The sequence below is a fragment of the Oryctolagus cuniculus genome, chromosome 2, assembly GCF_964237555.1.
Source record: "Oryctolagus cuniculus chromosome 2, mOryCun1.1, whole genome shotgun sequence".
Lineage (NCBI taxonomy): Eukaryota > Metazoa > Chordata > Mammalia > Lagomorpha > Leporidae > Oryctolagus > Oryctolagus cuniculus.
Window position 1 is genome coordinate 174,878,566 of NC_091433.1, and position 22,579 is coordinate 174,901,144.

At 40.5% G+C, this 22,579-nt stretch overlaps 1 protein-coding gene and 1 long non-coding RNA gene across 4 annotated transcripts in view; both read right to left on the reverse strand.

The window, feature by feature from the left end:
* The window catches only part of BABAM2 (BRISC and BRCA1 A complex member 2), a 502,023-nt gene that overhangs the window by 287,924 nt on the left and 191,520 nt on the right, over positions 1–22,579 (reverse strand). The gene's annotated exons all lie outside the window — the stretch shown is intronic.
* On the reverse strand, positions 11,299–18,369 carry LOC108176378 (uncharacterized). The gene is made up of 3 exons (XR_001793020.3): positions 18,239–18,369; positions 12,547–12,637; positions 11,299–11,343 (listed from the first exon to the last, which is right to left on the reverse strand). It is a non-coding gene; the product is annotated as an uncharacterized lncRNA (long non-coding RNA).

A 22,579-nucleotide genomic window follows, 5' to 3' on the forward strand; every position in this document is an offset into this window, starting at 1 on the left:
AAGATTTACATAAAATAACAATTCAATAAGTCATAAAAATTTTCTTTAGTAAGCAATACTTCCTAATAAAGAGTGCAAAAAGCTTTCATTTTACCTTTTTAAAATTCCTGACTACTTACATTTCAACAAGAAGAAAATGAATAAACATTGTCATTGGATTGTCAAATGCTAAATATCTAAAACATGTGGAAGAGTTTGACCAGCTTTTTCCTTAAATGAAATAGTCCAGACAGTGATTTAACAAAAGAAACACAACATTAAATACAAAGCAAGTGCATGTGGAGCCCCCACCCCTTCACGTCCTCTTCTCTATCATCCTCCCCAAGTATTCACAATTCTGAAATCTGTTTTGAGGAAACTCTAGCATACTTGATGGCTTTTTGAGAACTGATTTTTATTTCTGTTCTTTTAATCTGCAAATTTCTCTATATTAAATGAAAGTTGCTGGAGAAGTTGAGATCAATGTTCCCCAACTTATTTGGGAACATATATTAATTTGTGTGTTCAACTGACATGAATATAAAGGATGAAAAAATTGGTTCATGTGGCAAATATGAATAACTGTAAAATGAACCTAATTCAGAATCACTTGCTTAATGATAAACTAATAAATGAACAAATGAGGGGCATGTGTTTGACCTATCAGTTAAGATGCCACTTAGTATGTCCACATTCCATGTCACAATATTGGGGTTCAAGCCCTGACCCCACTTGCGATTCCAGCTTCCTGCTAACATGTACCTTGAGAGGCACAAGTACTTGGTCCCTGTAACCCACATGGGTCACTGGGATTCAGTTCTGGGCTGCTGGCTTTGGCCTCATATAACCCCAGCTGTTGTTGCCATTTAGAGAGTGAACCAGAGGATTGACGATCTCTGTCTACATCTCTCTGCCTTTCAAATAAAATGAAAATACATAAATAGATAATTTTTAAATGAATTAATGACTACAGAAGAGTAAGGTGGCCACCATATCCTTTCTTTTCCTCTCAGTGCTCGGCAGCATTAGATTCCACCAACCATGTCTTCTTCGGATCCATCTTTTCTCTTTGCTTCTGCAATGCGACTCTCCCTAGTTGTTCTACCATCCCATCAACCACCCTTATCAGTCTCCTTTGTTGACTTCTTCTCCTCTACTTAACTCCCAAATATCCCTCAGGACTTCATTCTATTTATCTTCTTCCCGGGTGACCACAGACATTCCAATGGAATAAGTAATGCCTTCATGCTGAACATTTCCAAGTTTATATGTCTACCTCAGCCTCTCTTCTGAACTCCAGATTTGCATGTCCTATATGTTGGGCATCTCTATCTAGCTGTCTAAAAGGCAGTTCCAAATTAACACATTCAAACCAGAATTCTTGGTCAAACCCTCAACCTGCTTATCCTCCCATCCATCCCCCAATTCCACACACACACTTGTATCCCACCCCAATCTCTATCCTTTCATCTAGGTAAATGGCACCACCATTCCCAGTTACTCAAGCCAGAAACCCAGAGGTCATCCTTGATTCCTCTTCACGTGTATTTAATTTTCTTGGCATATAATGGATTTCATAGAAACCACACTTAACATTGTCCTTCCTTCCCAAGACCCTGGCACTCTAGAGAACTAAAGACAGGAAATCTAATAACATGATATAATACTTTCATTCTGTTTCCCGAGCATTTTCTTTAGGGTAGGGCTGAAGAAATGGGAGGGAAGATAGGAAAGAAACTGAAGAGATATGACCAAAGAAGGTATTGCTAGACATTCTGGGTGTTCACAACAACCCAAGATCAAGAGTATCTGTTATACAAAACGAGAGATAATTGTCCTTAACAGTAACAAAAAAAAATTTACTTCAGTCTTTCCCTGAAATAACATTTATTTAGCTTTAAATTGCTTTAAAAAGGATAGCCTTATCTCTTAGAATGTAAGTTCTAGAATCTTATGTGAAATTCTTTCGTGAAATAAACAGCTCCACGGTACAATACCTTCTGAAGTCTATAATCAAAGATAATTATACTATGGAATAAAAGCCAAAAAGTTAATACAATTTTAATAGCATCTTATACATGCTATAAAAATATTTTAAATTCATAAAACATATAGGAACAAAGAGCAGCAGTCATCTCTTAAAACTTTAGTCCTTAAAGAGGAGAAACCTTACTTAAAAATTCTGTAAGAAGATATTCAAATATAGGAGGTTATGCTTTGTTATTATAAACATTTATGTCTTTATAACCAACTAGTCTCTTCATCCCCAGTAATTACTAATTATATTGCATTCTATTGTCAGTAAGTAGGCAAGGCTCTGGATAATTTTAGTATTTGTCTCTAAGACCCAAATGCTAAGAAGGTTGCAAAGACTTTTAGTATGAAAGACAACAGGATCTGAGAGAATATTTACAGAATATTTTGAACAGAAAAACTGAGATGACAAAACTTTCTATTAAAAATATCAAGTAATTACATAGGATTTAAATTATTTAAGTAAACTATGTTAAATTACTGAAATAGGAGTTAGTCCCCCCAAAAAAAAACTTATAACCAATAAGTGTAAAAAAAGTACTACCTTAAAATCTTCTAATTAAATCTAATAATCTATAATATGAAGTATACAAACAAAAGGAAAAATACATGAGATAATGTGGAAGTACAAAGTCTTATTCAAATGATATAACCAATTATATTAGTTTCAGGAATCATAAATCCCCAAAAAACCCTCCATTTGAATTAGCTGCATATTTGCAATGACTTCTGAAATATAAGTGGCAACTACTGCATACTGTATTTGAAAATTTGTTTAAAAAAGGTTTCCATATCTATGAAAAGTAAAATACAAAAGTACAAAACTTGTTCAGAAAGCAAAACCGATTTATGTCCCCTAAAAGACACACTGCACATAGGTGCACACAAACACACACACCCAGGGTCTTGTTTTTATAGCGGCTATACAGGTTGAGCACCACATCTAAACTCTACACTGGACAAGTAGATGTTTGCTGCAGTAGCTAGGATGACGCCCGGGACATCTGTATCTCATACTGAAGTATCTGGGTTTGAGTCCTAGCTCTACTCTCCATCCCAGCTTCCTGATAGTGCATATCCTTGCAAGACAGCAGATGATGGCTCCAGTAGTTGGGTCCCATTCATTCCCATGGGAGACAGGAGACCTGGGTTGGTTTTTGGCTCCTAGCTCTAGCCCAACCCAGGCCAGCCCCAGCTGTTGTGGGCTTGTGGGGAGTGAACCAGTGCATCAGAGAGATCTCTCTCTAGCTCTCTGTTTTTTAAATAAAATCAACCAACCAATTAATTAACAAAATTCAAAATCCAAACTCTGAATCTTTTCCAATATTGTCATGATGCTACAAGTGGAAAATTCTACACCTGATCTCACGTGACAGGTCACAGTAAAATCACAACTATACTAAAAAATTATTTTGGGGCAAGGTATACAGGGCGTATATGAAACATGAGTAAACTTTGTGTCTAAACTTTTGTCCTATCCCCAAGAAATATCATTATGGAAATGTAAAGATTTCAAAATCTGAAAAAATCCAAATCTGTAACAGATCTAGCCCCAGGCATTTTGGATAAAGGATATAAAACCCATAATTTAAAATTTAACCTTTCATCCTTTTTTACCTAAGTAGAAATTTTCCTTGCCTAGAAGGGACGCCATTATGTACCAGGGAGTCTCTGTTTACTATAGGGGTGGGGCCCCAAGGTTGTACAGTTCCAAGGCTATCTTGTTGGGAGCCTGAAGTCCTAGTCAGTCTACATTTTTAAAAAGCAACAATAGCAAAACAGAACACCAGCCTGCTCAGCTTTTAAAGAGAAATGCAGTCTAATCAAGACGATTCTGTGTCCTGTACACTCTGTCAGATCCAAATAGTTCAGATTGTGATCAAGGGAAAAGCACGGCATGTTAGAACTCCCATAAGCTATATTTTGTGTGCTTTGTGTTAAAAATGGAAGCAGGCATGAGCAACAGTTGGCCTTGTAAGACTTTGCAGTATGGGAAATCTTTAGGGTTCAATGTTTCCAAGGGTCCTTGAACTGAAAAAAACCTGTGACTCTTCTAGACACTTTGTAAGGAAGCACACTCAAATATTGCCCTTATTTTTTCTAGTCTGTGTCAAACTTTCTATCCCCCAACACTGCATGGACTATTTCACTACAAGTATAGATAAGGCTTACTATTCTCAAGGAAAATTTATACCTCAAACAAGAGCTAGAAAACCCACATTCTCCCTAAAGAGCACTCCTGAGGTGCTGAACAGGCCCCTTCTTCTGGCTCTTGTCTGTAGGAGGGACCATGCCCTCCCTTAAGTACTTCACACTGTTCATCTTCTCTCACCCCTATTAATGCCATGGAGGTCAGTAAGGAAAAAAGAATGAAGAAAAGCCCAGAGAAAGGGAAATTGGTCCCCTGAAGATTTACCACTGCTAAATATGGCACAATTTCCTAGGTAGGGGCCAGGGGAGAATCCTGTTTTTTAAAAAACACACACAAATCTAAAAAGGGATAAATTTATATTTTTCTTCTTAAATCCTAATCTGAGACCCCTTCTCTCAGAATTCAGGTACTCTATCTGCAATGGCTTTCAACTATGAGCAACCTTGTCCTCCAGGTGGCATTTAGCAACATCTGAGATATTTCTTGCTGTCACAACAGAGGGCAAAAGAAGCATTCTACCATCTAGTGAGTGGAGGCCAGGAACGCTGCTAACCATCCTGCAATGCAAGGGACAGACCCCAGCAATATGAAAAGGATTATGTAGCCAAAAATGTCAATAATGATGAGACTGGAATACCTTGGGTAAGGTGTGTGTGTATCAATGTATTTATATTTGTGTATTAATTCTGGGATATTGGCCGGCGCCGCGGCTCATTTGGCTAATCCTCCACCTGCGGCACCGGCACCCCGGGTTCCAGTCCCAGTTGGGGTGCCGGATTCTGTCCCAGTTACTCCTCTTCCAGTCCAGCTCTCTGCTGTGGCTGGGGAAGACAGTGGAGGATGACCCAAGTGCTCGGGCCCTGCACCCGCATGGGAGACCAGGAAGAAGCACCTGGCTTCTGGCTTCGGATCGGTGCAGCGCGTGGGCCGCAGCAGCTATTTGGGGGGTGAACCAATGGAAAAAGGAAGACCTTTCTCTCTGTCTCTCTCTCTCTCTCTCTCACTGTCTAACTCTGCCTGTCCAAAAAAATAAATAAATAAATAAAAAATTCTGGGATATCCCTTAACTCAGCAATACCATTTCTTTTTTTTTTTTTTTTTTTTTATTTTTGACAGGCAGAGTGGACAGTGAGAGAGAGAGAGACAGAGAGAAAGGTCTTCCTTTGCCGTTGGTTCACCCTCCAATGGCCGCCGCGGCCGGCACACTGCGACCAGCGCACCGCGCTGATCTGATGGCAGGAGCCAGGAGCCAGGTGCTTTTCCTGGTCTCCCATGGGGTGCAGGGCCCAGGCACCTGGGCCATCCTCCACTGCACTCCCTGGCCACAGCAGAGAGCTGGCCTGGAAGAGGGGCAACTGGGACAGAATCGGGCGCCCCGACCGGGACTAGAACCCAGTGTGCCGGCGCCGCTAGGCAGAGGATTAGCCTAGTGAGCCGCGGCGCCGGCCAGCAATACCATTTCTAAGACTTTAGCCTAAATTAGCAATCAGATCCATATCATATTGCTCATGGATATTCACTGCAGCACTCCCCACAAAACAATGAAAACAATCTTAGTATCAGGTACTAAGGGCCCATTAGTTAAATTGTGACACATTCATTTAATGAAACCCTGCATCCTATACAACCTCTTTTTTTTTTTGTAAAGGATGAGGTAGGTCCACAATACACCATAAACTCAGAGATACCAATGAAGAAAACTAGCAGGAAAGTCGGAATTGACAAATAACATATTATTAACAGTATAATATTAGTAATATTAATAATTCTTACTTTGAGGGGTGGTATTTTATGGGTTTTTACATTTCTATTTTACATTTTATCATTCAGGAAACTGGGGCTTTGGGGATTTGAGTAACTTGTCAAGGTTATAAAGTAATGTGGGCAGTCTGGCCGCAAGCTTGAGCTATTACCGAGGGCTTAACTGTGACTTAGCACTTTTTTGTGTATCTTACAAAAACAAAAATGCACAAAACATTTAAAAAATTTATTTTCTTCCTTTGAGAGGCAGAAAGACAGAGACAGAGTGACAGTCAGCCAGAGCTCCCACCTGATTGTTCCCTCCCCAAATGCCAGCCAACAAATTGGGGCTGGGTTAGGCCAAAGTATAGAGCCAGGAACTCAGTCAAGGTCTCCCACCTGCTCCATCACTGCTGTCTCCCAAGGCACACGTTAACAGGAAGCTATAACTGGGAGCAGAGCTGGAACTCGAACCCAGGTATTCTTATTACAGGGACACAGGCACCCCAACTGCTAGGCCAAAGACTTGCCGTTATTTTTAAAAATATTTATTTCTTTTTATTTAGAGGCAAAGAGACAGATCCACAAATCTTGCATGTAATTTTACTTGAGAACAAAGTTCAATGAACTTTACATATGAAACACTGCTTTGTTCTGATGGGTTTAAATGCCCATATATAGAAAGAAATGTATACCCAACCTTTTAAAGAAAATACCTTTTAGCACAAAGCCACGTTGTTGACAATTTAAGATTGATATGGAAAGAAAGTACTTCAAAGACTGTAGTCACAAGTAAGCTTTTCTGGCTAGGACAGTCAGAAATGATTTTTTTTTAAATAGAATAAAAGAAACACTTCCTTGGGGTTTTTTGAGGAGAGCCAAGGTACTGGAAATGGGACAGAGAAAAAGAAACATGCATGGAGCATTAGAGCAGGCGTTCATGGATAGAAACTTGTCAGATTAGCTAACAAAGGGGACAGCTTTCATAGCACCCCGGAGCAGGCAGAAACAGACACCAGAAAGCTGTTGTGTGAATTTAAAAAAAATTTCCTGGAGCAATAAGGAAAACTAGAGTGAAAAAGTAATTTGATTATAGTTGGGTTAATGAAGCTATTTGGTACAGTGCCTAAGAATAGGTCTAACTCTTAACTTTATTCCCTGTGACAGCTAAACTTGGATTTGTTGTGTATATCTTAGTAACCTGAAATAGCACTTAGTAAATATTTGCTCTGTCATTTTAAGAGTTTTTATAACAATCAAAGTAACTGGAATAATAATAGAGAACAGCTATGGAGGACTCTATGGTACTCACTGAACTAACTGGTTTTAACTCATTTAGTCTTCAAGCCACTCTTCGAAGTAGGTAGTTGCATCCTCATTTTTTTTCTTTTAGATGAGGAATCCCAGGCCCACCGTTAGTAAACAGCATGGCTGGAATGCCGGCATCACAGTGTGTCTACATTTATCCACGGTTCCCAGTTACTTAACAGCCAATGTTCCTGCTGGGCCGATGCTGCTCTAATTTATCACCACAATTCCCATGCTGTTGGGAATTTAGGAAGAACGAAGCTCACCAGAAGGAATGCCACTCTGAATCAGTTCCATTTCAAGGAAGGAAAGGTTGTAAGTAGATATGACCTGTAAGCATAACTGGCTCTAACTCTGTAACCTATTATATTCCAAAGATATCTGAAAATACATCAGACATCATTTGCCCTGTAAGTTATAGATTTCTCTAGTGTAGTGCTTCCCACATAGTTGGTACTCAATAAATACTGAATGAAGGAAAAAAATAGGTATATAAGATAATAATCACAGACTTTCAGATATATTGTATAATCTGCCTAATACCAAGAAAATAAATCAGATGATCTATAGTGGCCCCTTTCTTTTTTTAAATACTCACTGCAACACTTAAAAAAAGAGAAGGAATTGCAGAGAATAGAAAGGAAGAAAAGAATAAATGCAGGAAGTATATAGCCGACTGATTCAATAATGAAGATAATAGGTGATGGGGGATTTTCCTCATACCTGTATTAACTTACACAGATAGATGTCTTTATTTTCAGTGTGCTAAGAATCTATTATTCTGAAAGGTGAAAATGTAATTAAGAAATACCCCTTCATCATTCTCTTAGACATATTTATGTTATTCTCCATTACAACACCCTGTAAAATAAAAATGAAAAAAAAATCAAAGCAGAAGTTTTAAAATTCATGCACTCGCTTTTTTAGTTTTCATCAATCCAGTTATTTTAAGTTGCTATTCACTAAAAACTATAAGATATGTCAGTGTCGGGGCCATATGTTGAAAGTCAATGAGATTCTTTTTCTTCTAGCACTCTCTATCTTTCATTGGCAGATTTTCTTAGTAAGATCTGTCATCTGAAGAGCTCATTCTGTACAGTTGATGACTTTCCATAGGTTATGTTTTCAGGCTGAATCATAATCTTTTGTAGCCATATCTGCTGAAAAATTCTCATCACATTCATATAATATATAAAACATTTTTTTTTCAAAATGTGATATAAGAGTTTTTTTTTTTTACCATATTCACAATTAAATCAATATCAAATTGTCTTGGCAGAATCTTTAATGATGGGGTGGAGGTAATCAGGTTTTAGAACTTACACATAAAATCCCAAATCTACCACAAAGCTGTAACTTGATATTTTATGTATTCTGAACAAAGGTTGTCTGCATTAGCCAAAGGATTTCACAAATGTTACATTGCGTGACTTGGTTCTGATTTACGGTTAAGATTGTTCAAACTTGTATTTTTATGCCCTTGCTACACATGTACACTGTAAATATTGCATAAGAAGATCGGAATGCAATAGCCATAAAAATAATTGCAGGCTATTACATAATCACAAGTCTGTTTCTATTCTTTATTAGGCTGGTCTCATCATACCAAGTAAAATATATATTCTGAACAAAAACAGAATGAGTTCCAGAATTATATCTCCTTTAATGTTTCCTTAAGATTTAATATTCTAATTATTATTATGTGGATCATGATTTTTTTTAAATAAAGAAACAGTAGAAAAAGTAGGGTCCACTCAAATAATAAGAGAACTCATCTACATTATCATTAAATCATTTCATATATTACATATGTATGTAAATATACACATACTTATTTTTCTTTAAAAGGCATTCTTACTGGGTATATACAATCAGCTTTCCATTTCTCTAACTTGTGCATTCATGGATTCCACCAATCCAACCAATAGCAGATCAAAATTTAATTATACCTGTGCTGAACATGTACATGATTTTTTCTTACCATTATTCTTTAAACACTCCTGGCTCCTGGCTTCAGCCTGGCCCAGCCTTGTCTGTTGCAGCCATCTGGGAAGTGAACCAGCAGATGGAAGATCTCTCTAGGTATCTCTCCCTCTCCCTCTCTCTGACTTTCAAATAAATAAATAAATCTTTTTAAAAAAAATCTAGTCTATTTCTGTCTCTCCAACTATCTACCTACCTAATACCTCATGTGGTGGTTTTAAAAATACATCTATGAACCCTTTGATATTCTTATCTTGAAGATACAGAGATTCATTCCATTTCCCTTAAATATGGTCTGGATTTAAATAACTTCCAATGAAGTGAACAGAAGGAAACCCCGGTGACAGATTCAGACATGAGGTCACAAGGTCCAAGCTGTTGGACCGCTTGCTCTGGAAGAAGCCAGGTTCCACGTCGTGAGGACACTCAAGCGGCCTACAGAGAGGCCCACATGACGAGGAACTGGGCCTTCCTGCCAATAGTCACATGAGTGAGCCACCTTAGAAATGACTCCTCCAGGTCCAGTTAACCCTTCAGATGACTACAGCCACTGTCAGCATACTGACCACAACCACCTGAGGGCCATTGACCCAGAACATCCCAGCTAAGTCATTGCCCAATTTTTACCCAGAAAAACAGGGAGATAATGAAGATTTGCTGTTTTAAGCCACTACATTTTGGAATAGTTTATTCCACAGTAATAAATAACTAATATATTACCTATTTGTTTTAATGTTCATTTATTTGAAAGGCAGAATGACAGAAAAAGAGGCAGAGACAGAGATCTTCCACCTACTGGTTCATCACCCAAATGCCCACAACAGCCAGAGCTGGGCTACGCTGAAGCCAGGAGCCTGTAGAGTTCTGTCCAGGACTCTCACATGGGCAGCAGGGACTCAGACACTTGAGCGACCCTCCTCCACCTCCCAGGATACACAGTAGCAAGAAGCTGTACTGGGGAACACGCCGCGGCTCACTAGGCTAATCCTCTGCCTGTGGCACTGGCACACCAGGTTCTAGTCCCAGTCGGGGCGCCGGATTCTGTCCCGGTTGCTCCTCTTCCAGTCCAGCTCTCTGCTGTGGCCTGGGAAGACAGTGGAGGATGGCCCAAGTCCTTGGGTCCTGCGCCTGCATGGGAGACCAGGAGAAGCACCTGGCTCCTGGCTTCAGATCAGTACGATATGCCGGCCGCAGCAGCCATTGAGGGGTGAACCAACGGAAAAAGGAAGACCTTTCTCTCTCTCTCTCTCTCACTGTCCACTCTGTCAAAAAAAAAAAAAAAAAAAAAAAAAAGCGGCTGTACTGGAAGCCAATTAGCCCAGATTATAACTACGCACCCCAATATGTGACACAGGAGTCCCAGGTAGTGGTTTAACCCATTATGTCACAACATCCACCCTTTATATGCTACCTATTAATAAATGTCTACCAAGAAGAATGTCAATGGCTTCAGATATAAATATAAATTGTTAAGATAATAGTCTCAAACAGTACACCAAAGAATAAACACTTTGAAATTGTGATATTATTGATATGACTAATAAAGCATGGTGAAGACTCGGACTACATGTTTATATTTGCCACCATCTATATCTTCAGTATCAAAGACAAGGCCAGACTCACAGAACGATAAAGATTCAATATATATTTTTTGAATGGAAGTAGGGATCCCTTTCCAAGGGTGACTCTGAAGGAGATTTTCTTACAGTAGTATAAATTTCACGGCCCTGGGTTTCTAAATAAAAGGTAATAGGGAAAATGAAGAGAAAATGTAATCCTCAAAACTCTCTTATTCAATGTCTTGCTTTTTAAAAAGTATCTTACCTTTTTAGCGCAAAATAAAATGCAAATACAGAAAATACACGTAACGCATCAATAGCCTAGTGAATGAGTCCAAGAAAACATCCTTGAAAAGAACCACACAAGTCAAGACATTCTTTGTCAGCTCCTCCAAAAGTCGCTCCACGCTGTGTGAGTGCATGTGCGTACTTCCTTCACTTAGGCAAAGAAAGGACCAGGCTATTTAAGCTTAAAAATACAGAGAGGCAATTACAGAAGAACCAGAGCAAGGGAGGGGCTCCTGTCACGGCTGGGATCTGATGCGCAGAGTTGTGAGGGCCCTGAGATTTGGCTGCCAGCTGCAGAGCCTGTAGATGAAAAGCATGAACAGTCTGACAAGATTACGAACAGGGAGAAGCTCAATGTAAATCCAGCATTTTTTTTCAGATTTTTAATACGTGGCGTAAAGGAGGCAGGAATGGAATTTTCAAGTGAGAAAATGTGATGGTGATAACAAGTTCAGAGCTCACACTTAGAAACCAGTCAGCACTCTTGCTATATAGATTTTAATTTGGACACGTTTTATGTCGCACTGCCTACTACAGTTTTAAACTGCCTTAATTTTTTATGTTATTGTCTAACAATGAAACTGCTGGTAGTGTGTTAATGGGATAAATACATTAAGCTAAATGTTTAGCTGTGTTCCATCCAAGTACAGTGTTTTTTTACTATAATTATTACCCTAGCCTAAAGTCAGCCTTATTCGTGCTAACTCTCAAGCTTGTAGGTCTTTTGCAATTTTCTAAAATGGATTGACTTTCGACTGAACTTCAGTAGTGCTGGAATCATTTGAAAGAATGACTGAAAGACAAAAAATATAAAAAAATAGGTTCATCCTGATATCTTTTTTCTTTTTGCAACATCAGTTATGACATCTAGAAAAGACTGAATCATTTTAAAATTTTTATGAGAACTTGCTTAACTTTATTCAGGTTGGAAAACAGATCTTACACTGCCTTAATAAGGCTCGTAAGTCTCGCTCTTTAGTGGCAAAATTGTTTAGAGGTGCTAATAAAGTTTCCTGGACAGGCTCTCATGAGACAAGACTGGATTACGTCACCAGTGTGCAAGACAGCAGGCATGCACAGAACCACAAGACACGCAGTGCCAAGCGAGGTTCCATTCACTGTCAAGTGACTGGCTCATGTCATTGTTTGATAAAGAGAAGGTGAAATAAGTTGACAGGGCTACCGGATCTCCACCAAAACACCTGTTGTCAAAAACAAAACAAAACCCCAGTGTTTTCATAACTGCATTGTATTAAAGGTTGGAAAGACTTATGTTGGGCACAGACATTCCAACTCTTCATTCAGAGACAGGACCTGCTCTACAAGAGCCTGCCGTGGCAATCTCCTGTGGTAGAAAGAGCATGGACTGAAGGAGACCAACCAGGATGGAATGAAATCCATGCATTAACCCTGAATAACCCACCTGATTTCTCTCAGCTTAAGTTTCCTTAACAAAGAATAGGGGCCATATTCTGGCAAGACACTGACTTCCCATATCAATACCTGGTTAGAGTTCCAGCTGCTCCACTTCCAATCCAGCTCCCTGCTAATACACCTGGGAAGGCAGCAGAAGTTGGCCCAAGTACGTGAGTCCCTGCAAACGGGAGACCCAGATGGAGTTCCAGGCTCCTGGCTTCACCTTGACCCAGCCCCACTTGTTGCAGCTATTTGGGAAAAGAATCAGCAGATGAAAGACCTCCCTCTTTCTCTCCTGAGCTTCTTCTTTCTGTGTCAATCTGCCTTTCACATAAATAAATAAATCTTAAAATAAAAAAGGATGCCTGACTGTATGTCAAGATTCTTTTGATTACAATCAACAGAACCCAAATCATACTCAAGCAAAAGAAGTTATTTACTGGAAAACTATGGGGCGAGCTCAAAGACCCTAAGAGCAAGCTGGTTACAGGAGCTAGAGCCCAAAAAGTTACTCAAACCTCAAGGACTCCCCCTAAAACCTCACCACTCTCTCATCTTTGCCTCTTTTTCCATGTTAGCTTCTTTCATGTCCACTGTATAAAGCTGTGCTGTCTAATATGGCAGCTCCTGAGCCAAGGTGGCTATTGAGCAATTGAAATGTGACTATTCTGAATTGAGCGGTGGTAAAATACACACCAGATTTCAGACTCAGCAGAAAACATAGGCACGAGGGTGCTTCAAAAAGTTCATGAAAAATCAGAATTAAAAGGTAAGTTGACTGGGAGCATAAAGAAAAAGACTTACATAATACTCTGTGTGTATTATGAGTATCATAATATGCATTTTCCATGAAACTTTTAAAGTAGCCTCAGATATATACTTATTAATAATTTTATTCTGGGGGCCGGCGCGATGGCTCACTTGGTTAATCCTCTGCCTGTGGCGCCGGCATCCCATATGGGTGCTGGGTTCTAGTCCCAGTTGCTCCTCTTCCAGTCCAGCTCTCCGCTGTGGCCCAGGAGGGCAGTGGAGGATGGCCCAAGTGCTTGCACCCGCATGGGAGACCAGGAAGAAGCACCTGGCTCCTGGCTTCGGATCGGCGCAGTGCCGGCTGTGGTGGCCATTTGGGGAGTGAACCAACGGAAGGAAGACCTTTCTCTCTCTCTCTCTCTCTCTCTCTCTCTCTCTCTCTCTCTCACTGTCTATAACTCTACCTGTCAAATAAAAAAATAATAACTTTATTCTGATTACATGTTGACATATTTTGAGTGTAACAGGTTAAATAATACATATAATCAAAACTAATTTCACTTGTTTCCTTTTAGTTATTTTCATGTGGCTACTAGAAAATGTTAAATTACATATGTGGCTTGTACAATTATTACAGTGTACTGGACAGTGCTATCTAGAGGTTTTCTCCTGTGATGAGAAACACAGCCACTGTAGGGCTGGATTCAATTTATCTAGCTTATTATACACATTATAGAAAAGAACAAGTTTCCCTTCCTACTTCAGTTTTTTGTTTTGTTTTCTCACTTTTTTTTTTTTTAAAGATTTATTTTATTTATTTGAATGGTAGAGTTACAGAGAGATGGGGGAAGACAGAGAGATCTGCCATCTACTGGTTCACTCCCCAAATGGCTGCAATGGCCAGGAGCTGGGAGCTTCACCAGGTCTCCCACGTTGGTGTAGGAGCCCAAGCATGTGAGCCACCTTCCACTGCTTTCCCAGGTACATCAACAGGGAGCTGCATCAAAAGTGAAATAGCTGGTTCTCGAACCCCGTGCCACAAAAAATGCCAGCATTGCAGGTAGCAACAACACCAGCCCCTCTCTCCCTTTTATTTGTATTTCAGAGACAAGAAGAAGGAGAGGGTTTTTCACATGGGAGGCAAGAACCTAACTACTTGAGCCATCATTGCTGCCTCCCAGAATCCACAATAGCAGGAAGCCAGAATAAAGAGCCAGAACTGGGGATCAAATCCAGATACTCAGCTACAGGACACAAGTATCCTAATAAGTCTTTAATGGCTATACCAAATGCCACACCCTCATCAATTTTTAAATGTCTAGGAAGAACTCAGACTGCTGCATGCTGTAGTCTAGGTACTAGACTAACCCACACCAGGTAGAATGGTATTCATGATGAATAACATGACCAGAATCACATGGATGGGGTAGGGTTGAATAACAGGGGCATGAGACACTATAAAAAGAAGGGGCAGAGAAATACCAGGCAGACAAAAACAGCTAACATCCACTGTGTCCATTTATAGGGTGTCTGGGAGGATTAAAAAAAATATATATGCAGCATTGCCCACTCTAACAATGGCAAGATTCTGATCCATGACTCTCTCTAAATACTAGTGATGACATTAAACCACTTTAAATATTTCAGTGACTGTGACTCATAGCACAGAGTGGCAGACATTAGAAACCCAAGGGTTAAGCCTTTCACATTTCTACCCTCAGGTAGAGATGTGCCTAAACCAATGAGGTTTTTGCTAAGCCCTAGATGCTGGCAGCCTGTAAGTAGGATTGATTCTAAAGAATAGTTCATGAAGATCTCAGCTTTACTCTACATTCATACAAAATGAAAAAGACAAAAACTTTTTGATACTTTTTATCACTATTGATCATGCAGAAGTTTTATTAAGCATGTAACAATTGTGGAAATGCTTATTTTTTGTTTTGAATTCCACTAGGAAATACTAAAGGCTATAAAATCTACAGTAGTCATTCTCAAATCACTCAGGACTCCTTTTCAGAAGCACTGAAAACCCCAAAGAGCTCTTATTTAGGTGTGCTATCTCTGTTGATATTTAGTGCACTCCAAATTAAGACACAATAAAAAAAAAAAAAACAGTTTTTATCAGGTTTCATCATATGTTTTCTTCAAGAAGCTTTGTAGTTTTAGTTTTATATTTAGGCCTATGATCCATTTTCAGATAAATTTTACATGGTTCAAGGTGTGGAATGAAGGTTTTTTTTTTTTTTTTTTTTTTTGCATTGCTATCCAATTGTTCCAGTACCATTTGTTGAAAAGATTATCCATTCTTCTCTGAATGGTTTTTGCACCTTTGTCAAAAATTGCTTGCCCATGTACATATAGGTCTATTTTTGGATGCTGTATTCTGATCTATATTGATTTACTTTTCTCTGTAAATCATTACCACACAGTCTTGATTACTGTAGTTGTACAATAAGCTTTGAAACTGGGGAATGCGAGTCCTCTAATTTTGTTCTTTTTCAAAGTTGTTCTGGCTATTCTAGGTCCTTGGTATTTCAAAATGCATTTTAGAATCAGACTGCTGATTTCTATAAAAAAATAAAAATAAAAAAGCCTGCTGAGATTTTGACTTGCTAGGATTGTGTTGGATCTATGTATCAATTTAGAAAGAAATGAAATGTTACAATATTAAGTCTTCTAACATATGAGCATGGCATATTTCCTTGCTTTAAGTCATTGCTTTATTTCAGCAATATTCTTTAGTTTTCATCATAAACATAATTAGAGGAACTATAGAAAAAAATTGAAATTGTAAGTTACAGCGAAACATAGGATACCATCATTAGAAATCACAGTGGACACTGAGACAAAAAGAAAATAACTGGTGTCTCATCATATTTGGTTTTGTCCCTCAACATCCCCTGTAATTTCTGATGATGACTTCCTACATCTTGATGCTGCAGATCGACCTGAGAAGCAGGCTGACACCAAGCACTACTCCCTGTGTGTCTCTTGCTTATACAATAGGAGCTACTCAGTATTCATTTGAACAAAAATAAAAAACAGCAACAACAAAAACAAAAAAACTCTGTGGCCCAGAAAAATAAGTAAAATGCATTTACAGAAAGAGAGAGAGAAGTTACAGTGGAGATACAGATTTTGGACAAAACAGAATAATGCCAGATGTAGAGTGTGGACACTGTGTGCAGTACAATGCACTTCCACAGTCTGCTCTATTCATCCATACTATTTTTCTTTGTGTTTAGCTGCTGTTATGTATCAGTGAAGATCATGAAGAGGGTCCAGGAAAAATAAACTATAAGGGAAGGTGTTGTGGTGTTGCAGATTAAGCTGCCACTTGCAATGCTGCCATCCCTTGCGGGAGTGGTGTTTCAAGTCCCAGCTGTTCCACTTCTGATCCAGCCCCTTGCTAATGTGCTCTCAAAAGCAGCAAATGATAGCCTTAATACTTGGGCCCTTGCCACCACATGGCCCAGCCCTAACTGCCATGCTCATCTGGGGAGTGAACCAGCAGATGGAAGATCTTCTCTCTCTGTTGTTCTATCACTCTGCCTTTCAAATAAATAAAATAAATCTTAAAAAATCAACCGTGCTAGTGCCATGGCTCAATAGGTTAATCCCGGCACCCCGGGTTCTAGTCCCGGTCGGGGCGCCAGATTCTGTCCCGGCTGCCCCTCTTCCAGGCCAGCTCTCTGCTGTGGCCCCGAAGTGCAGTGGAGGATGGCCCAAGTGCTTGGGCCCTGCACCCACATGGGAGACCAAGAGAAGCACCTGGCTCCTGCTTTTGGAACAGCGCAGTGCGCTGGCTGCAGCACGCCGGCCGCGGCGGCCATTGGAGGGTGAACCAATGGCAAAAAGAAAGACCTTTCTCTCTGTCTCTCTCTCTCTCTCACTGTCCACTCTGCCTGTCAAAAATTTTAAAAATAAATAAATAAATAAATAAAATCAACCATAAACCAGGGCAACTTGTATATTATAACAACATCCTGCATTACTTATCAGTCATGTATGAACTAACTCATGTCACTATAGCACGTTCTATAGCCAAATAGACTGTACTTCAGGGACTACCCCTCCATCTGGGGACAGGGTAGCAGAGCAGGTAAACTGACAATCATTTGAAAAACAGCTACATTTCGAAACTGTAATCTTAAAAATAAAAATAAACCATAAAGATAAAAGAAAAATAAACTATAAAACAATAAAATAAAACCAAAAGACGAAACATTCACAGGAGATACATGTATGGCTGCTCTTCATCTCACACAGGAAAACAGAGTGTTGTCAGAATTAGCATGAGTTGGCCGGCGCTGCGGCTCACTAGGCTAATCCTCCGCCTAGCAGCGCCGGCACACCGGGTTCTAGTCCCGGTCGGGGCGCCGGATTCTGTCCCGGTTGCCCCTCTTCCAGGCCAGCCCTCTGCTGTGGCCAGGGAGTGCAGTGGAGGATGGCCCAGGTGCCTGGGCCCTGCACCCCATGGGAGACCAGGAAAAGCACCTGGCTCCTGGCTCCTGCCATCGGATCAGCGCGGTGCGCTGGCCGCAGCGCGCAGGCCGCGGCGGCCATTGGAGGGTGAACCAACGGCAAAGGAAGACCTTTCTCTCTGTCTCTCTCTCTCTCACTGTCCACTCTGCCTGTCAAAAAAAAAAAAAAAAAAGAATTAGCATGAGTCATACCTGGATACCCAGTGCAAGGAAAAGTCTGAGCTTTGCATTTTAGATGGAGGAAATTAGGAGAGAGGAAAGTGAGATGGCAAATACAAATCTATGTTCACGTCAATGAAATTCATTCTTCCTAGTCCACAATAAAATCTATACTTTGAAATACAAATTAAATTAATACTATCAAAATCATTTCTTTTTTGTACCCACAGCAAGCTCAAAAGTATGTTTTAAATATTATATTTGTTAGCTCATTGATAGTCCCAAAAATTCCCGGGTAGCATGCACAGCTGTATTGGTCAGTTCTGGTTGGTATAACAAATATTACAATCTGAGTGTTTTACATACAACAGACAGTGATTTCTTACAGTTCTGGAGGTTGGGAAGACCATAAACAAGGCAGTGGCAGATTCAGTCTGGTGCAGCTTCACCTGGTTAATGGATGGTACCTCTCACAGTAGGAGGGGCTGGCTAGTCTCTGGGACCTCTTTTATAAGGGCACTAAACCAATTCATGAGGGTTCTGCCTCTATGACCTAATCACTTACCAAAGGTTCCACCAACCTGTTACCATCATCTTGGGAGCCAGGACTCAATGTGAATTTTGGGGCGGCACAAACATTCAGATCATAGAAATAGCTGACTTATTATTTTTTTAAAAAAAGGAATTATTTATTTATTTGAAAGGTAGCGTAGATAGTGAGAGAAGCAGAGAGAGAGAGAAAGAGAGTGATCTTCCATCTACTCATTCACTATCCACAGTACACAACAGCCAGGGCTTGGCCAAGCCTAAGCCAGGGGCCAGAAACTCCATCCAGTCTCTCATACACCTGGAATGAACCAGCAGAGGGAAGAACTCTTTCTCTCTCTCTCTCTCTCTCTCTCTCTGCCTCTGTGTCTGTAGCTCCGCCTATCAAATAAAAAGAACTAAGAGAGGGTATGGAAGGGAGGAAGCAAGGAAGGAGGGGAGGGAGAACTTTGAGAGAGTTGAAGGTGCTATAAAATATAAACAAAGAGGCCGGCGCCGCGGCTCACTAGGCTAATCCTCCGCCTAGCGGCGCCGGCACACCGGGTTCTAGTCCCGGTCGGGGCGCCGGATTCTGTCCTGGTTGCCCCTCTTCCAGGCCAGCTCTCTGCTGTGGCCAGGGAGTGCAGTGGAGGATGGCCCAGGTGCTTGGGCCCTGCACCCCATGGGAGACCAGGAAAAGCACCTGGCTCCTGGCTCCTGCCATCGATCAGCGCGGTGCGCCGGCCGCAGCGCGCCGGCCGCGGCGGCCATTGGAGGGTGAACCAACGGCAAAGGAAGACCTTTCTCTCTGTCTCTCTCTCTCACTGTCCACTCTGCCTGTCAAAAAAATAAAAAAAATAAAAAAAATATATATAAACAAAGAGAACATGGTATAGAAACCACTCACACTCATGGAACCAAATCCTTGTCCTATCTATGAAGCTCCAGGACCTTTGTGAAGAAAGACTCCCTTCTGTAATCTAAAGGGATCACCAAACTACTGCTTGTAGGCCAAATTGAGCCCAATGCTTGTTTTTGAAAATAAAGTTTTATTGGAACTGAGCCACACTCATTCATTTACATATTGTCTGTAGCTGCTTTCATGCTATGACAGCAGAGCTGAGAAGTTGTGACAGAGACCATATGGCACACAAGCCCAGGATTTTACTATCTTGCTCTTTAGAGAAGCTTGCTGGCCCCTGATCTAAAGAGTACCGCTCTCGAAGCCCTGCTTCTCTCAACAGAAGAGAAGTGGGACAAGGACAATTAACTAAAGCAAGAATGGGTCCCCCACTAATTGAACAGAGATCACTTCCCCACAGAGTAAGTATCCAGACCATCTTACCACTTTCTTTGTGATTACATCTCAAATGTAAATTATGGCTCAAACTTAGCAGCAATAAATCAGACTTATACAGGAATAAACAGCACCTACTTTTATGGCACTTTCTTCCAGGTACATACACATTCTTACTTTTATAAAAGCATGCCCACTCCTATTTGATTAGACAGAAACTATTTCCTTGAAGATAAGAAAATGAGGGTTCCCTGTGAATTCTTTATGCTCTTTCAAGTACCAGACAACTGTTTTGCTTTAAAGCCAGATTGCACAAGAATGAGTTAAAGCATTCTCCCAAAAGCTGCTTAGTGTCACTTTATTGGATAAAAAAAAATAAAATCTGAACTAAAAGTTCTCAAATTCTGAGGCATCATCTAATTTTCGCTTTAGAGAAAAATCTTTGTAAGGGAAACTTCTGAATATACACTCATTTAACAGGGTAAGAGGGCTTTTTAGTGTTTGCTGTCAGGCCTGCTAAGAAATAACTATAATCAACACATATCACCCTAAGAAGCTTGTTGGACATTAAATAAATAGAGTAGTTGGGGGAGATTAACAATCTCCTTCCTAGCAAACAGGTAAAACTAAAGGGACTTTCAAACAATACAGGACAATGCGAGATTTCATTCCATCCATCCCCCCATGTCCATAAAATCTTCCATGGACTTTAATCAGTCTAATTCTACTCTGGCTGCAAAGAGTGCAAAATCCTCCTCTCTCCTTGGTCCCCTATTCTAAGGGAAGATGAGAAGAATGAGAAATTTCAACTTTGCCGATTTACTGAAACTCAATTCTTGATAATAAGTAACCAAATATGACTGTCTCATACACACACACACACTTCTGTAATGCTTATGCCATTACCAATTTTTCCTAACTATATGAAAAAATGATAGCATCACTTGAAATGGGTGTTCATAAGAAGAATCTTCTATGCTCCATCTATTGGGCATAGAATGTCCAACAGACTATTCCAAGAGACTACTGGGCATTAGAGCAAGTGTACAGATGAACCCCTTGGCCATGGCAAACAGAGGCATTCGATTCAGTCTATACAATGCTTTTAAACAGTATTTATCTACCATCACTCATAATGCAGGCCATTTCATATTAAAAAAAAAAAAAACCTGAGATTTTGGGCTCCATTTAATAACAGCCGTATGTCTGGCAACAAGAGGCCCACAGGCTACAAATGGGCAACAACTGTGTAGCTGGATAGCAGCTCTGCCTTTGTATGCAGCACAAGCTGGCTAGTTCACTACAGCTCTCACCACTCCCTACTATGTTACTTCAAGCCAGTTTCACTTTTCCCAGTACCTGCCTGGCCCCATGAGCACCTGCGTCTGCTAACCTAGCTTTGATTGAAAGTAGACTGAGTATAAAGCAGATAACCTGCTAGGTTGTGTCATGCTGAGGAGGCAGCCACTATACCATGCAGATAATCTCAGCACATAGGGACCTCAGATGCTCTCCTCATGTAAACAACCTGTCTGGACCATAATTGTTTACAGACCAGATACCCACTACAATTCTGACTGTCCAGGCTCCTGAACATGTCTTGACAATATGACTGCTTTCTGCCTCTGCCTGGCAAACTGACCTGTGTTCTGAGTCTGCCCTGATGGATCCGTAGAGCCACAGTCGCCTAAGACAGATGGCACCCTCATCTCTTAAGACAGATGATTGATGTTAGCTTTTTCACTCTCATTCCATACAGGGTCATGATTCAGATTTTGTAGTGGAATTATAATTCATTAAGCAATTCACCAGGATGAATGGTCTCACTTTGTGATATTAAATGATGTCAGTAAAATTACTATAGAAACTATAAGTACAAATACTTGCACTGTAATGAATTGGTTACAACTCTGCTTCTGGCCTGGCCTGGAGCTCAATCATGCCTAGTTTAGAGACACTCAAGGAACTATGTAGACTACATAAATAACATGTTTTTTCTTACGGAACAAAAAAAAAGTTACCACTAATTTATTGCAAAGATAATATTAATATATTAACATATTACCATATATTAATATTGATTATTTATAGTTATTTATATATTAATAATAATATTCATTATTAGCAGGAAAAACTTGCATTTAACTTTCTAATCCAACGGTTACAGAAATTTCCCTAAATATTTCTGTGTGATATTAATAGGCTCCTAACTCCAGGATTTTAACTTTGCTATATTCTAAATAAAATTGACTTATTGGGGCCAGTGCCATGGCATAGTGGGTAAAGCCAATGCCTGCAATGCCAGCTTCCCATATGGGCACTGGTTCAAGTTCCAGCTGTTCCACTTCTTTTTTTTTCTTCTTTAAAGATTTATTTATTTGAAAGGCAGAGTCAGAGAGAGGCAGAAGCAGAGGTGCAGACAGAGAGAGAGAGGTCTTCCATCCGCTGGTTCACTCCACAGATGGCCGCAATGGCCACAGCTGGGCTGATTTGAAGCCAGGAACCAGGAGATCCCTCCTGGTCTCCCATGCGGGTACAGGGGCACAAGGACTTGGGCCATCTTCCACTGTTTTCCCAGGCCATAGCAGAGAGCTGGATTGGAAGTAGAGCAGCTGGGACTCGAATTCGGCGCCCATGTGGGATGCCGGCACTGCAGCCGATGGCTTTACCTGCTTCGCCACAGCACCAGCCCCTGCTCCACTTCTGATCCAGCTCCCTGCTAATGTGCCTGGGAAAGCAGTAGAAGACGGCCCAATTCCCTGGGTCCCTGCACCCGTGTGGGAGACCCAGAAAAATCTCCTGGCTCCTGGCTTTGATCTGGCCCAAAACAGGCTGTTGTGGCCATTTGGTGAGTGAAACAGAGAATGGAAGATTCCTCTTCCTCTGTCTCTCCCTCTCTGTAACT